This window comes from Saccopteryx leptura, chromosome 4, assembly GCF_036850995.1.
Source record: "Saccopteryx leptura isolate mSacLep1 chromosome 4, mSacLep1_pri_phased_curated, whole genome shotgun sequence".
NCBI classification, from domain to species: domain Eukaryota; kingdom Metazoa; phylum Chordata; class Mammalia; order Chiroptera; family Emballonuridae; genus Saccopteryx; species Saccopteryx leptura.
This window is the reverse complement of record NC_089506.1, coordinates 83,737,673-83,752,060: the sequence shown is the minus strand read 5'-3', so window position 1 is coordinate 83,752,060 and position 14,388 is coordinate 83,737,673. Positions and strand designations below refer to the sequence as shown.

Sequence of the window (14,388 nt, the reverse complement as noted above, 5' to 3'; positions counted from 1 at the left end):
AGAACCTAAATGCCCTGCCTTTTTAAATTATAGAAGAGTCAGTTAATTTTTTGTTTGTTTCTTTTTTCCTTTTTCATCTCAAAGTGTCCCTTTCTTTTTATTCTTATCGCCCATGTTTTAAATAAAGAAAATGTTACTGTAGCAGGCAGTTAGACAGGAACAGACAGGACCAGAGCGAGGACTATGGCCCAGCATGGAAGGTCACAAGGGTGGAAAGACTCAGGTCCCTTACAAGGAGCAAAACTGGCAGACAAGGACTTCACCCTTGAGTAACCTTCCTCCGCTCGCATATTGCTGGTCCTGCGGTTTAGATTCCCTGATTTCATATCATTGGTCATACGTTTCGGATCCTCCCCTGACCTTCCCTCCCTGATATGTTGCTTGTCATACTGGTTAGACCCCCTTTAGCAGGAGAGCAAACAAGGGGGCCAGAGAATAGCTGTGAAACCTTAAGCCCCCAGGGCACTGAGGTTCCGACCTACATCAAATACATCTCAGCCTCAGTTGTGATTCAGCACCAGGCCCAGAAACGCAGCAAAACTAGACAAGCTTCACCAAGACTAACCTCGGGACCAGCTGCATTGACTCATAACCCCTGCCCAGGCACCGGGCAATCAGTAGAGACCACAGCCTTAAAAGAAAACACCTGAAGAGCTTATGAATATTCTATTAAATCCTCCCCAGGGACCTCCTCTAAGCTTTCCATTCTTGAAAGCCTTAGAATGAAGGACCCAGCACCCTCTCCCTTCCACCGATGCCTTTCTCCTCTTCCTCTTCCTCCTTCTCCCCTGAGGCTCCCCCAGGTGATTTCTCCTCGCCTCTCTTTTTCCTAAGCTCTAAGGGACCCCAGGAGACTTGCAACCAGGGGAGCACTGGGCAGTGGCAACTCTTCCCAGACTAACCTCCTTTCTCTGCCTTGTCTGAAGTGCCCATTCCTCTAGAACATCTTGGTGGATCCACACTCTACCCAAGGAAGAGGAAATTAAATCTTGTTTTCTTCATATACTCTGTTCCACCTTGTATATTAAATTGTATTTTCTGTTTACCTATTATATATCTGTCTTTCCAATTCACAGAGTATCACCACACTAAGGGAAAGTCCTGTTTTTTTATCTTCCTATCCTTCAAAATGCTTGGAAGTCTGTTTTAATTAGGGTACATATTTAATAAATTTTAATATATGAATAATTCAATAAATGATAATTATTGCATTTCTTTCTATTTCCATCTATACTTTTGAGTTGAAATGATCAATTTCATGTAGAAAAGAGTAAAGTTATGGCAAATAATATTGGCAGAGTAGGCTTTTACAAGCATATAACCACCAGCTTTCAAATTAAAATTACAAACAGAAAGAGAAAACGATTTTCATAAATTCAAAATGTGAACAAATTCTTCTTTGGTTTATGGAGGAAAATATGGATAGCAGGTGATTAGTCATAAAAATGACTTAACGTGACTTGTTTCAGTTTGGGATGCTTAAATAGCTGACAGCTGACAAACAATTCAATTCAATTGCTACCAAAATACCTGTTTCTAAGGAAGAAAACCCTGTTTATATGGTGGAGTGAAAAAGCTCAACTCATAAATTCAGTCCTTCTCCATAATATGGCATTCTTATATACCCATAGCCTTTATACTCTGATGTCCGCTTAACGTGCTTGCCGGTTCATTCTCCTGAACATATTTTCTACATGCCTAATGATCTAAGTATTTAAGTACTTCTGAATGCTTATATGTTATATAACCAGACCCCAAATTACAATTTACAGATATTTTTAAATTTCGTAAAAGCCTAGAAGAACATTAAAATCCTCTCAGACTCTATAGGTGCTTACTTTACAGGAAGTACAAAAAGTCATTAAATCGTGCTGCTCCTGTATGTAGCTATTACACACTAACTGCTGGCTGTAAAATTCTAAACTCACAGCACATTGGGAAACCTAAGAGTTAATCTTCCTGGTCGTCTTTCAGCTAGAATACTTTTTGGAAAGAAGTATAACAAAGAGTCCAAATGTCTAACCCTTACTTAAATGCCACTGATATCTAAATATACTTGTAAGTGAAGTTTCCAACGGTTCCATTTAACACTTCAGCACTAGGCTAATGAACTGCAGCGTGCTTTGTAGTTCTCTTCTTAATCTGGAGTGCATGTTTAATAGAATGACCTCTTTACAGTCATAGGAGCAACCCTCTTTAAGCTGAGGTCAGAAACACCTGTTTAGCTAGCTTACTTTAAAGTGAAAAACAATTGCCTAAATAATTGGGTGCAAAATAGCAGCCCCACAATTATTACAGAAATGTGACATGTGCAGTTAACCGGCTCTCTCTTGAAGCTGAACTCCAAAGGCGTAAGCATGGTATATCCTGAGTACTGACTACCAAAGTGACACAGTAGCTCAAGACAATCGCCAGCGAGGCCCGGTTCCAATGGGAAACAATTTCCTCTGGCAGCTTTTGAAGTTTGTTTTTATAGGAAATTGCCTCTTGGAGCATATAAAACTAATTCATGGCATTTCCCAGCGCTCTCGCACACCCGGCTGGAGCTCCCCTGTGGACGAGGCCGTCTTGTTGACATAATCGGGCCTCTGCTCCTGGAAAAGCTCCAGCTGTTTGTGTGGAGCCACTCAGATTACGTTAAAAGCCTCTAAATCTTCCAAAGTGTTCCCAGGATGGGAATATAAAATGGGTGATGGTGATGTGGCAAGACCAGGGGAACAGAGCAAAGTCATGACATTTATATTTGGGTCTGTCATTGTGATTCAATAACACAGAATTTTCTAGTGGATTCAGCAGAGGTCACGACACAAAAGTGATGGATGATCTGCAGCTCTATTTTTCCCCACTGAATCTGTATTAGCTGCTGGGTTAACTTTTCTTTGCAGGTTTGTTATGACGCCACAAAAATTGTTCTCCTAACCACCTGGCTAACACAACACATATCTCTTATACTAGAATGCCTATACACATTTGAATAATAAATTTAAAATGAATAGACTTTATTTCCTTTGCATAGGAAATGTTAGAAGACATTCATATATTACAAATTCGAAAGGAAGATTTGCTCTTAATGTTATTATCCTTTTACCCCCAAGTTATTTAATACAAACATAGTCAAGAAGAATTTTAAGGACAAAAATTATTTACTCAATTTATGAAAAGCTAGGATAGAAAAGGTTAAAAATGTACCTAGACAGATAATTTGTGATAAAAATTGAAAATCAGAAGCAATATGAATTTGAAATATAAAAGAACCAGCATTTCTTTGTCCAGGTGTGAGAAATACTGATGTATGAGCAAAAAAAGAAGGTTAAGTGAGTTGAAACATAAGAAACAAAGAAAGCAGCACCTGTGTACAGAATAGATAAGAATAAAAGTGAGGGAACATTTAGTCACATGGGAAGCAGAGTTGAAAGAAACTGTGTTTGTTTGAATTTGATATTGTCTACAGTGGTGAGAACTGAAGTTCAAAATGAAAAGCCCGTGGCTCCTCTTTTTTGGCATTATAATTCTTAGGGGTAAAAGAGAATAAAAATGTGATAGGAGATATTCTCCCTAGTGGTCCAGTTACATTTGAGGACAGGAGTATCAATAAATTTTGTTATGCAAATTTTTACAAATTGTCTTTCTTTGTTATCACATTATTTTCATACTTACATACCACTTTTAAATGATTATTTTTAAGATATATTTTATTGCTTTAGGGAGAGGAGAGAGAGAGAGAGAAAGGCAGGGTGGGAGGTGTAGGAAGAATAACTCATGGTTGCTTCTCATATGTGCCTTGACCAGGCAAGCCCAGGGTTTTGAACAGCGAACTTTGGCAAGCCAGGTAGATGCTTTCTCCACTGCGCCACCACCGGTCAGGCTATGTGGTTTTTAACAAAATGTCACTGTTCCTTTTGTTTGGAAGGCCATCCTGGTACCTAGTCCTGTCTGCCTGTCAATGTCTTGATTTCTTAGTAACTCCATTCTAAGTTTTATTCCTTTATTATGTCTTCACTGAACAACAGAGAAGATAACTGTTCTCTGTGTACCCACATTAGCACTTATTTTCACTAACTGGTTATTTGTGCTTATATATTTGTCTTATTTAAGAAAAGCTGAGCTGTTTGATATTGGAGTATTATTTATATCCACTACTTGGCCTAGAATGGTTTTTGGACCTTTGTGGAGAACAAACCATGCAATAGACAGAAAACTTTCTTTTATTTCTGCTGCTGGCTTCAAATTTTGCCTTGTTCTACCGCCCACTAAAAACATGTACAAAATACTATATGTTTCAATGCTTAAGTGACTTCCGTATAAACAGCAATCTTCCAAGCCATCTCTGTGTAGTTATGAAGTCTGGTAATATTTTCATCAAATAAGCTTCAAGAAGATTGAGATAATCCCATGCAATAGCTATAGTTATACTTATACTACATAAATGCCAAATACACGTGAAAGTTAACACCAAGAACTTCTTCCTCTCCCCTTTAATCACAGAGTGCCCGAAAATGTGATAGTGATGGAAAGATGATGTAAATGAAAGTGAATAATAAATTTTAACTGAAACATAAAGGATAAATTAAGCATCAAAAATTAAAATTAAAGCATAAAAAATTAAAAATGAAATTAATTCACTATGCCAAATTTTTCGGTTTTATACTCATTACCATTACTTCCAGGTTTCTAAATATATATTCATGTTACAGAACATATATTTTATTCTACATGGTCTTTTTCCACCTTTCACTCTTCTGAAAATCTCTATAACTCAGTAGATTCTAACCAGGAAGCCGTTTCCAGTATCTCCAATAAAGACCTTCTCTAGGTTCACTTTGGCTTTCCGAGTTCTGTGGGCTGATAAACTCAGCAATACCATACACTTTAAATTTTATATTTACAAAAGTATTTTTCATTTAATCTTTAAAAATATTCATATTTTTTTAAAAATATTCCTTGTTGAGGTGTTGATGATTTAGAAAAAAGTAAAATTTTAATTTCTCATAAATAAAACAATTTTTTTGTACATTTTCATATATACTTTAAGAATAATTTAAAATTTACTCATGCTTTCAATACAGAAAACTTGCTCTGATATTAATAGCTAAAATGGATTTGTAATACTTTGCAACATTTTGTTCTACTTCATTAAAATTGAGCCAATATTAACACAATTTTTTAGATTAGCATAAAAAATTGTAGTACGTAAAACTCATGTGAATGTTTGTATTTTAATATTACAGTTGAAATAAAATGTATGAGCATATAGCCATGTCTTATTACAAACATAGCTAAATGTAAATGCCATGTGTCTGTTCTTTTTTCACTTCAATGGAAATTATGATGTACTAGAATTTAGAACAACTCATTTCTTCATTGTGTTTAAAATGTATGACACACTAATCTCTAGTAACAGACTTTTAGACAAAAGAGAGAGGTGATCACTTTAACAATAATGTCATTTGTTTGATTAATTCAGAACAAAAGAAAAGATACTGCAAATAAGTTTTGAATTGATTCAAGAAAACTAACCTCCTCTAATGATTATCTAGTCTGTGCTGTTATAAACTGCAAAATATAATGATGAGATTTTAATCATTTTTTTATCTAATGTATTTTGTGTAAACAAATTATTTCAAAGGAAAGATGATATTAAGACATTTAAAATAGCATTATATTACTAATTTCTCAACATACTTATGTTCAAAAAATGACCTTTTATGGAAGATTTGAAAATATTTAAAAGATTATTTTTAAAAAGCGTTACTTTTTAATGTTTATGTCTAAACTGACTTTTATCCAGATTCCTGCTTTAATAGTTACTTGACACTACATACAGATGTATCATCAATATTTCTAAGATATTATTTGCACATTTTTTTTTTTTACTATCTTCAAAACCTGCTTTTTTTTCCCTCCAGGATCCCCTCCTTCCGCCTTTTATCAATATTAAAACAGTGTCCAGTCAGTCAGGCTACAAACACCTGGGGTATTTTTCACATTTTCTTTCTTTCACATTTCACAGAATGTCATACCAATTACCTTTGAAATGTCTTCCTATGTAGGGAGTACTTCCCATGCTGTCTGTTCAATGCTGGTATCTTATGGAGATATTTCAACAGCCTTCTCTCTACTTCCCCGTCTTTAAATCCACTGGGTACAATATCATCAAGCATTTTTTCAAGAATACCTCTCTTACCCTATCAGCCTCTGATTCTTCTGCCCCGGTAGCGAGGTGGCCCTTCCCGTCTTCAGTCTCCAGGAGCTCTAACTTGGACAGTAAGACCCTTGAATGGGACCTTAACACATTCGTAAACACTTGTCAATAATTTTCCCTCCAATTTTGGACCCGATAATCTGAGATTGACTGTTAAAAATTGGAAAAAAAATGCTTAGAATATGAAGTTGTTATTCATTATATTTCTGATTTATCACTAGCCATATCTATATTTTTTCTGGATTCATGTTACAGAACATATATTTTATTCTACATGGTCTTTTTCCACCTTTCACTCTTCTGAAAATCTCTATAACTCAGTAGATTCTAACCAGGAAGCCGTTTCCAGTATCTCCAATAAAGACCTTCTCTAGGTTCATCTGGGCTGATAAACTCAGCAATACCATACACTTTAAATTTTATATTTACAAAAGTATTTTTCATTTAATCTTTAAAAATATTCATATTTTTTTAAAAATATTCCTTGTTGAGGTGTTGATGATTTAGAAAAAAGTAAAATTTTAATTTCTCATAAATAAAACAATTTTTTTGTACATTTTCATATATACTTTAAGAATAATTTAAAATTTACTCATGCTTTCAATACAGAAAACTTGCTCTGATATTAATAGCTAAAATGGATTTGTAATACTTTGCAACATTTTGTTCTACTTCATTAAAATTGAGCCAATATTAACACAATTTTTTAGATTAGCATAAAAAATTGTAGTACGTAAAACTCATGTGAATGTTTGTATTTTAATATTACAGTTGAAATAAAATGTATGAGCATATAGCCATGTCTTATTACAAACATAGCTAAATGTAAATGCCATGTGTCTGTTCTTTTTTCACTTCAATGGAAATTATGATGTACTAGAATTTAGAACAACTCATTTCTTCATTGTGTTTAAAATGTATGACACACTAATCTCTAGTAACAGACTTTTAGACAAAAGAGAGAGGTGATCACTTTAACAATAATGTCATTTGTTTGATTAATTCAGAACAAAAGAAAAGATACTGCAAATAAGTTTTGAATTGATTCAAGAAAACTAACCTCCTCTAATGATTATCTAGTCTGTGCTGTTATAAACTGCAAAATATAATGATGAGATTTTAATCATTTTTTTATCTAATGTATTTTGTGTAAACAAATTATTTCAAAGGAAAGATGATATTAAGACATTTAAAATAGCATTATATTACTAATTTCTCAACATACTTATGTTCAAAAATGACCTTTTATGGAAGATTTGAAAATATTTAAAAGATTATTTTTAAAAAGCGTTACTTTTTAATGTTTATGTCTAAACTGACTTTTATCCAGATTCCTGCTTTAATAGTTACTTGACACTACATACAGATGTATCATCAATATTTCTAAGATATTATTTGCACATTTTTTTTTTTTACTATCTTCAAAACCTGCTTTTTTTTCCCTCCAGGATCCCCTCCTTCCGCCTTTTATCAATATTAAAACAGTGTCCAGTCAGTCAGGCTACAAACACCTGGGGTATTTTTCACATTTTCTTTCTTTCACATTTCACAGAATGTCATACCAATTACCTTTGAAATGTCTTCCTATGTAGGGAGTACTTCCCATGCTGTCTGTTCAATGCTGGTATCTTATGGAGATATTTCAACAGCCTTCTCTCTACTTCCCCGTCTTTAAATCCACTGGGTACAATATCATCAAGCATTTTTTCAAGAATACCTCTCTTACCCTATCAGCCTCTGATTCTTCTGCCCCAGGTAGCGAGGTGGCCCTTCCCGTCTTCAGTCTCCACCGGAGCTCTAACTTGGACAGTAAGACCCTTGAATGGGACCTTAACACATTCGTAAACACTTGTCAATAATTTTCCCCTCCAATTTTGGACCCGATAATCTGAGATTGACTGTTAAAAATTGGAAAAAAAATGCTTAGAATATGAAGTTGTTATTCATTATATTTCTGATTTATCACTAGCCATACTTCTATATTTTTCCTTCTGGATCAGACTTCATTAGGTACTTACCTAAATAGCCTTCGTGAAATAAACTTGCAATTAGACATCCCATTCTACCTGTAGAGGGTGTTGCTTTCCCAAAGATGAGGTCATTTTTTCCAGACTGAACTGCTCAATCTAGGTCCTGTATTTTTTCACCCTAGTCAAGCCATGAGGGCCTAACATAGTCACATGAAAGCCTATCAAACAATCTACAAAGCATTTAGCACTGTCTTTTGAAAATTATATACCCTATAATATGGAATAAATTACTCAAAGGGCCTTTATATTATATTTGAAAGATAATCTTTTTTTTGAAGCAAAGGCTCTGATTCTTGAATTATAGATATAATAATAATTAGAGTTAATTGACTTGGAAATTCATTTTGCATTTGCAAGTACAGGTAGTTTTTTATTATTTAGAAATATAGTTAATTCAAACATCTCTTGATTTGTTCACAGGCATAGATATAATCACGTAAGGTTAATAATTTTATTTAAAACTAATGACTGGATTTGTGAAATGTATATGGAGAACTGTATGATATTTCATAACTAAACTACATTATTCAGTGAAGCTCTCATATGGGTGTAGAATTGTGTAACAAGGATAAAGAAGAATAACTATATAGCTGACGAGTATTGTGATTTTATATTGATTTGTGCAGCAACAATATACTTGCAAGGAGTAAAAAAAACAAAAAACAAACATGAAATGTTGAGAGAATGGAATTGTGATATAAGAGTGGATCTGATTTCACTCTAGTAGGGCAGTTTTTCCATATGCCACTTTGAGTGTTTCTTCTGTACATCTGTTGCATGACAAACATAAAATGGTTGGGTTCACTATCAATTATAGGCTGGAACAAGTAAGATTTCAATTACAACAGGAGAGCAAAACAGCTGGGAAATCCCCAAGGGGAGGTGCAAGAACCAAGGGGTGAAGCCGGCATCACAATGGTACATTGCACACTACTAATTAGAGAGAAATGAAGTCAAGTTAAAAGAAAATATACCCCTAGATGTTCTGTTTCACAGAGACCATTTGGGTACTGAAAACAGCACCTCAGTGGCTTGTCTCAGTCTAAATTCTCTTGTAATTGTTGCCTCATGAACAGATTAAATAAAAACTGTAGCATAAAAACCTTATATTTTTAAGATATTTTTTTAAAATTCAGAGTGGTTAAATTGAGATATGATAATCACATCCAAATATTTTTAAAAGACAGGGTATCTTTAAGAAGTAGCAAAGTACAAAATAAAGAAAATTACAATAAGTTTACAATAATTTGCAGCTCCCTAAATATGAAATGCATAAAAGATTTGTTGAGAAACATCAAAGTTTTGGGGGAAAAAAATCAGAGATTCTTCTACTATGTACACTGCATGACAATTATGTATCTTTTCCTTATGTTTAATTAAATGAACTGTAACCAGTATAAATTAAAACAGCATAATATGCTATTAAAAATTTTTTTTTTCTAATGTAGTTAGAATCTAGCAATATATCTAAGAATTAGCCACAGGTTATAAAATGTAAGAGCTCTATAGAACAGCACATTTTCTATCATTTTCATAACCAACAGATTTCATAACAATAATGAGAATAATAATAGCAAATTTAGAACCATGGTATATTTAAATTGCCTGACCTATAACTCACCCAATCCATTTTCTTTGGGAATTCACATACATGGAATTACAAAATAATAAGAAAAAAATGATTACTTTAGTAAATATTAATGAAGACATCCCAAGATTTACCCTGTAGCTCACACATACCTGAGGTCAAAGTTGGAGAGGTGAACTTACTTCTGAAGTTTTATCTGGTATACCCCACAAAGAAATCTCTTTATTGCTTTATGTCTCACTAGAGATTTACATGGGTAGATATAAAATCATTTCATTAATCCAGATAAAAGATGATTAGAGGCTCAATTAGGACAGTGTGGGAAAAGCAATGACATTCTAAAGAAGAAATTACAGACACTAGCGAACAAGGAAAGATAAGCATGAGGAGAAGAACGTAGGATATCTGGCATTTCTAGCATGAAAAACCAGGCCTAGAAAGAGTGAAATAAATAATACTGGAAAGGCATATTACTTTGGACTCCTTTTGATACAAAATTTGTTATTTTATTAACATCAAACATAGCTTCATTTAACTTCATAGTTTAAAATCATGCTTTATCTTTAAAATTTCTATATAATATGATAGTTTTTGAAAACCAATAAATGCTTGAATAGTTATCATCATGGCTGAGGGCAGTGTCTGCTATAAATTTATTTACCAGTGATCTGGGTTTTATTTAAACATTATCTTCAAAAAGAACAATTATTTCTCTTATTCCTCCAGTTTATTCTAATGTGATTCTAATCCCCATTCTCTGAAGCCACCTGCACTGAAGAGGGAAGGGCAATTTCAAATCCATTTCCCCTTCCCCAAATTTTCCTTCAGCAACTTTTTCAAGCTTTGGATAAGACTTCCCAAAGGAACAGCGTAGGTCTCATAGAGGCTTTGACCAGCCCCCAAGATTGTGTGCTATTTTCCTTAAATTATAGAAATAAAACACTATGTTTTTGTAAATAAAAAAAAACAACTAAGGATGACATAAAACTACTTTCAATTGTGCATAAAACAACAAAATAGGGTCAGTTCTGTACTTTCGGTACATGTGTTTTGGTAATAATATTACCCTTTATTAACCCTAATGTTTCAGGAATAAGAATAAAATATTATCTCTCAATGTTTGGGTAAGGAGAATAAAATATTATAAAACTATCATAAGCATTTAATAAAGAGGGAAAGGTACCAATTTGATCATGGTAAAAGGAGACAATTTTCCTTTCAGATCTGGTAGTGTGGGATGTCTCCCTAACTTAGACGTATAGGAGAGAAATCAGTCGAGGACTCAAAATTAAATTCAGAAGCATGTCCAGCCTCTATGGAAACCAGAAAAGAAGGACTGTCAGGCAAGAGCAAAATTACAGCTGTTGAGATTGTGTGTGTAACCAAGTGCCACTTCACTCTTGATCTCTGTTAACTTGACTAAAGGGAGGAAATCAATTACTATCAACAGTGAATTTCAGGTAGACCGAGGTTTGAAATGCCAGCTGCATACAGGTGTGTGCCCTCAGCAAAGATAATTCTTACTAAGCTTTCATTAAGTGGGAGGGCTACTGCATTCACTGCTTTGAGATTTTAAGTGGTTGCGTTTTAAATGTATACAGAGACAGATGGAGAAACCCAAATATTATAAACTCCATAACAGCACGAACAAAATTATCTGCCTGCTTCAGTTGAATTTCTAATAGAAGGCCAGGTCTGTTAGAGAAACACACACACACACACACAACAGTATTTTCTAGTGAACATATTGGAGTCTAGACATATTAAAACATCAGAGACCACATCCATTGGATATCTGTCATACCTTTCAGGTTGAAATCCACTTTCATTTCTTGTGGTAAGAGTGTCTCAAATTTCTTTGCACAGAGTTCTTCCTCACTTTTACTTTCTGAGTCTGAAGTCAGAGTAAAGACCATTCAAAACATTACTCTATTCCCCAGACACAGATTCTTTTTTAGGAATTGGAGTATGCACTGTTTTCCCAGGTGTGAGAATGACTACCAAGTCTAACGTAGAAATTCCTGAACAAGATAGTATGCTGAAATCACATGAGTTGGGCCTATTGCTGAGGTAACAAAGAAGAAGGAGTCTGTCAGTGGAACAGCCCAGAAGGAAGGGGTTATGACATGGTAGCTGATTCCACTGCTTGGCTTTTAAATGTAGGTACAACGAAAGTACAAGTCAATAAATGTTCTTATAAATGCCCTATTGTGGAGATATCTTATAAAAATATACATCTGTAGATTAAATAGACAGACTTAATTCAGTGGTGCCCATGCATGGTGGAACTAACATGACTAAAATACATATTAGTAGTCTGTTTTCCAATACATATTTTCAAGAGTATGTATCTGAGAGACAGTTGACCAAGAAACTAATGAAGGGAGCAGAAATCTGTGATTATTCTATGATAGATTTCAATCCAGTTAATTTAGAAAAAGAAAAAATACACATATTTCTATTTAAGTATGCTTTTTAAATCCTAATACTTAATTATATACAAATTTGGTTTCTAGGTTGAATCAGTGGATAATTTTTTTAAATAATGATACTAAAGAGAATATTCTAAAAACTCTCAACAAAATAAGAGTCTCTAAAAGATCACATAACATAATTAACATATTAATCAAGAATATTATGTAGGAATTCTGTAAATGGATAATATCAAAAAGTCCTATTTTATGCCATTGACTGCACTATTAGAGAACAAATACCTTGTTCTGCCACAAACATCCATTTACTTGAAAAATAAATTTAGTAAAAAAAAAAAGGAAGCAAAAGAGAATACACAAAGTATTTCTCTTATCTTTATAGGTTTTTAGGTGGCTTTTTCAAAGTATTTGAGTCTAGGACACTTATAAAATAAAATGTTAAGAGAAAGCCCCAAAGCCATGAACATCCTTTTGCCATGGATTATGGAACAATTTCTCCAAAAGGAAAAATTTTAATTCTGCAATTCAGTGTATGCTTTTAAAGTCTCCTATAGCTTTGTGTTTACTTTGATAAAAAAGAAAGTAGTTGTAACTGCATAAAAGGTCAGTTTGCATTATATCAGTATACTTTATCATATGAATACACACTTCAGGGACCTTTCAAGACACAGCTTAAGCTGGCAAATATGTATTTAGATACGTCTTAAAATGGAGAACAGTTCAATGATAGCTGATAATACTATCTATGTATTTAAAGAGTTTAAAACATGGATTATCGATGAGATGGACCATAATACTTCCTCTGGGGCCATTACAGTGGAAAGTGTAAAAACATATAGATAATGGGAGTGGCAAAAATCAGCTTGTATACCAGCAGTGCATAAAAGCTTTATGAGAGCAAAATACAAGAATAGGGTATATATTTAGTAAATGATTTGTAAATAACTTGGAAAAAAAGTATCACTAACCATGTAAATACCTTCTCAACAACAACAAAACTTAATTTTGTGTCCTCTAAATAAACACAGAAATCTCAAATGTAGATAACTTTTGGTTAACATAGTTTGCTATGTAATCAAGCAGATTCTAATCATGCTGAATGATAGAATGTATGCACACTTTTTTCACTATAATATTGAACTTGTTTTTTTACTGCCCACCTAAAATATTAAAAATAGAAAAAAATTATATCACCTAAAATAATTTGGATATTTCCTTGCACTTTAGTTTTAGAAAGATGATTTATTTAATAGTCCTATGACAGTTACATTCCTTTCTTTTTTTCTTCCACTTTACTAATCTTCGCTTTTCAATTTACCAAGTAATTATTGGGCACTATACTCAGAGTCCCCTTACATCAAATAAATTTCATCTGTGAAAAACATATAAATAATACTGACAATAGAGAAATTTTAAACAGTAAATCAAATTACCAAAAATGTTTTAAGTATATTTTTCTTTTTTCTGATTTTGTTTTAATATTATAAAAACCTATAAAAAGAACAGGATCTTTCTTTAGGCTCTCCAACAACCTGTTTCATTCTTATGCGAATACACACAATACCACACACTAGTGGTTTCCTGCTAACCAAGATAATTTAATAAGTGCTGACTTTAAAATTCCAAATAATCATTACTTCCAATTCTTTGAAACAAGTAAATAAATAAATATTAGAAATTACAGAGATAAAAATATAAATACGTCTAAATGACACATTTTCTAAGTTTGATATGTTAAATCTATTAAGTGATCTTGCTTTTAGAAATGATTTACATTGATGTTGTCACCAAAAAAGGTTTATAAAACATTATTTTCATACACCTAAATATAACTTTGAAACATTCAATTTTTTTTTCTGTAATAAAATTGATTCCACAATATGTTATTTTCCTTTTCAACTGTGATAGTAAGGTCACTTTAGGTAACAAACTTATTATTTCATGCTAAACAGATTTTTATAATGTATTTCTATTTCTTTGCATCTAACTTGATCTAAGTGTGTGAGGTTTGTAACTGTGCTTGTGTTTTCTGTTTGAATTGTTTCAGTATCTATGATATCTTTCCATCTATGACTTGCCTGGTACCTATATTTTCTGTAAGTACTTTGGCATATCAACAAAATTCAGTATCTAAAA

At 33.2% G+C, this 14,388-nt stretch overlaps 1 protein-coding gene across 6 annotated transcripts in view; it reads right to left on the bottom strand.

Moving 5' to 3' along the window:
• Nucleotides 1-14,388, bottom strand: part of PCDH9 (protocadherin 9) — a 999,455-nt gene that overhangs the window by 549,352 nt on the left and 435,715 nt on the right. The window lies entirely within an intron of this gene.